Consider the following 4,252-nt stretch of genomic DNA (forward strand, 5'->3'; position numbering starts at 1 on the left):
GACCAGGATCGGTCAAACCGACTTGACCCGAACTCATCAAAAATAAAGTGCAAAGTGCGCCTAAATCGCGCACTCGCGGCGTCGGCTAGTGCTAGGCTAGGCTAGGCGCGCGCGTGGGCTTGGCCCAATCCTTTGATCCACTAAAGCCTTTGAAGGCTTACCAAGGGAATAGGCTTATAAACCCTCAAAAGTTTCTTCTCTCCACCAATGTGGGATACAAAGGAAATTGCCAACTTGCAATTCCTTTATATATAAAATTCCAACAATCCCCCACCAAGTTGGTAAGTTTCCTTTCACTCAGACAGATGATGTCACTCGGGTGTCACGAAGATTAAACCCTAGTTTAATGAGAACAAACAAGAAAAGACCGATTCAATGGTATCCTTATAGGTTTAAACCATGAACCTCAATGACCTCTCCGGTTTACCCCCACACATCACAAGTCATATTTATGTTCTCCCTGAGCGCTATTATGGCCATGCGCTATAAATCCTTTTCATGACCCTTTAGAAGATAAACCACTAATCTTCACTTAAGGCGGCACCACCTCTAGATCATATAGGCATAGTTTTACAACATCTTCGTTGCTTAGATGTCTCCAAAACTATGTTAAGAGTCGTAACTCAACCTCATTCTCGGCAACGACGCACTATCCTACCTCACATGGATCTATCATGAATGATAGTACCTTCTATCGTTAGTAATTTCGTTGTTACCCTTTAAACTTGAAAATTAGGAGCATTAATGTCAAGTTGGGTTTCCATCACTAAACGATTCTATTGTGGTTTTAGACCCATGACTCTCGTGGTAGATGTAACCAAATCTCTCGTCAGAGGTTTGGTAAACGAATCTGCCAAGTTCCTACTTGTCTTGACATAGACAACCTTGATGGTACCACTTTCAATTAGTTGCCTCACAAAATTGTGTCGCAGACCTACATGTCTTGACTTCCCATTATATACCGCATTATATACTTTAGACAGTGTGGCCTCACTGTCACAGTACATGGGTATTGAAGGCATCGGAATATCCCACAAACGTATATCCATAAGTAGATCTCGAATCCACTCTGCCTCTTTGCCTGCTGCTGCTAAGGCAATTAGCTCAGCTTCCATCGTTGAATGAGCTATGCATGTCTGTTTCTTGCTCGCCCAAGAAATAGCACCACCAGCTAGAGTATAAATCCAACCACTTGTGGATTTTGAATCACTGGTGTGATCAATCCATCTGGCATCAGAATAACCTTCAAGTATTCCATTAGATGACGAATATGTCAATTCAAAAGTACTTGTCCTTTTCAGGTATTCTAGTACTCTACCCACTGCTTTCCAGTGCTCCGTCCCTGGATTAACTGTATACTGACTCAACTTGCTTACAGCGAATGCGATGTCAGGTCGCGTGCAGTGAGTAGCATACATCATGCTCCCAACTGCACTAGCATATTCCAGTTGGGCCACAACTCGACCAGAATTCACCTTAAGTTTCACACTTGAATCAAAAGGAGTGTTAAATTCCTTAATGTTCAAATGTTGAAACTTTGTCAGAATTTTCTCTATGTAATGAGATTGACTCAGAGAAATCTGACCAGTTGTCCTCTTCACCTTGATACCAAGAATAGTATCTACTTCTCCAAGATCTTTCATCTTAAAGTTCGAGGATAGGTATTTCTTCGTCTCAAGAATACCTTCTAGGTGAGTGCCAATGATCAACATATCATCAACATAAAGACATATAACTACTATGTAATCAGATGTATGTTTAGAGTAAATACATCTATCAGCACTATTGTGCTGAAAACCAAAGGCAGTCACAGTGGTGTCAAATCTCTCATGCTACTGTTTAGGAGCTTGTTTCAACCCGCACAAAGACTTAACAAGTCTACATACTTTGTTTTCTTGTCCAGGTATTACGAAACCTTCAGGCTGCTCCAGGTAAATCTCCTCTTTGAGATAACCATTCAGAAAGGCTGTTTTCACATCCATTTAATGAATGTACAATCCCTTCAAAGCTGATATTGCAATGAGAGTTCTAATTGAACTAATTCTAGCAACTGGGGCATAGGTATCAAAATAATCGATCCCTTCTCGCTGCCTATAGCCCTTTGCAACCAACCTTGCTTTATAAGCAGATATGGATCCATCAGGATGATATTTCTTCTTGAATATCCATTTGGATCCTATGGGTCTTCTCCCCTTGGGTAGATCAGCTAACTCCCTAGTTCTATTACCCATAATTGAATCCATTTCGTCATTGATTGCTTCCTTCCACAGAGGAGCATCCCGAGACGTCATGGCTTCAGTAAAGGTCTTAGGATCATCATCCAAATTAATTGAAAAGATGACCTCTCTTGTCACTTTCTTTTGTGTTCCTTCGACCAAATAAGAATAGAAATCATCTCCAAAGGTTTTCTCAGTTCTAGCCCTAGTACTTCTCCTTGGTTCCTCCATAATGGGAGGAAGTGGGACTATTTCTCGAGAGGTACTTGTAGGTGTTGTATGACTAGAGTTTTCTTCATCCTTAGAAAACTTGTCCTCAAAGAATTCCACATCTCTGGATTCCACAACAACACCAGAATCAATATCTAGTAATCGGTAAGCCTTGCTATTTTGAGCATATCCAATAAATATACTCTTATTAGCTCGTGCTCCCAATTTGGTTCGCTTAGGATCGGGAGTCCGATAATAAGAAACACACCCCTACACTTTCAAATAGTCTAGGTTAGGCTTTCTACCTTTCCACAACTCATAAGGGCTTGTAGGAATCACATGACTAGTGATCCTGTTATGAACATAACAAGCAGTTAATAGTGCTTCCCCCCACAGATTGTTTGGTTGACCCGATTGGTTCAACATACAGTTGACCATCTCACAAAGAGTTCGGTTCTTTCTTTCAGCCAAACCATTCTGTTGAGGGGTGTATGGTGATGTTCTCTCATGTTTGATTCCATTCTCTTCGCAGAATGTGTCAAACTCTTGGTTGAAATATTCCCCGCCTCTGTCCGAGCGAAGAATTTTGATGTGTCTTTCAAGTTGATTTTCGACCTCAGTCTTATATCGTTTAAATGCATCAAAAGCTTCATCTTTTGATCTCATCAAATAAACATGTAGATATTTACTGAAGTCATCACAAAATGTGATGAAATACCTTTTTCCTCCTCGAGTAAGGATTCCATTTAACTAACATATATCAGAATGAATCAACTCAAGTAAAGATGTGTTTCTCTTAACGGATGGAAATGGTTTCTTAGTGAACTATGATTTTACACATGTTTCACATTTTTCAAAATCTTTTGTGTCATATTTTAACATACCTTTAGTTTGCATTTTTTCGATGTTTTTAACATTAGTGTGAGCTAAACGTTTATGCCATAAAGAAATTGAACAAACAATATAACCAGAAAAGTTCACTTCATTCACATTAGCAACCAATCCATCAATTACATCATTACCAACACTCGACACACTAGCAACACTAGAAACACCACACTCAACACTAGGACCACTCACATTACCCTCATCACTAAGACACAAGCGATACATTCCCGAATTATTGTTCGCCCTCCCAACATGTCTTCTACCTTTAGTGATCACAATTTTGCCTCTCTTAAGCACCATCTTGAACCCACCCTTGTCAAACTTGTCCGCAGAAACCAAACCTTTCGAGATGGTAGGAACATGAAGAACATCTCGAAGAGTCACCTATTCACCACGTGTGAACTTCAACCGAACATCACCCTTTCCTAGAACTTCAGCTCTGTGGCCATCAGCACAGACGACAACCGTCCCTTGTGGGCATGGGGTGGTAGGTGCTAAAGCTTTCGCGATGCCCACAAACATGCATAGTGGCTCCAGTGTCCACGAACCAACCTCGAGCACAGATTGCTCGAGTAAGAGAGGAGATCATGAAAATCTCTCCAAGGTTCACACTGGCCACCATGTCAGTCACCTTCTCGACTGCGTGTGCAACCGGTACTGATTTGTGATCTTTGCATTCTCTTGCATAGTGCCCAATCTCTCCGCAGACGTGGCAAGGACCGGCCCTTTTTGGCTTTGAGTTAGGATTCTGATGACTCGGTTTTTTGAAGCTTTGTTTCTTGGGTCCAAAGTTCTTCTTGTTCTGTCCCCCAGATTTGCCTTTGTGGCTAGAACTCCCAGCTGACACTTGATGCACACTTTGTCCAACTTTACCTCTCTTGTCCCTGATGCGAGTTTCCTCCTCAATGCGGAGGTGTTTCATCAGATCATCCAAGGAG

Source organism: Lactuca sativa, chromosome 5, assembly GCF_002870075.4.
Source record: "Lactuca sativa cultivar Salinas chromosome 5, Lsat_Salinas_v11, whole genome shotgun sequence".
Lineage (NCBI taxonomy): Eukaryota > Viridiplantae > Streptophyta > Magnoliopsida > Asterales > Asteraceae > Lactuca > Lactuca sativa.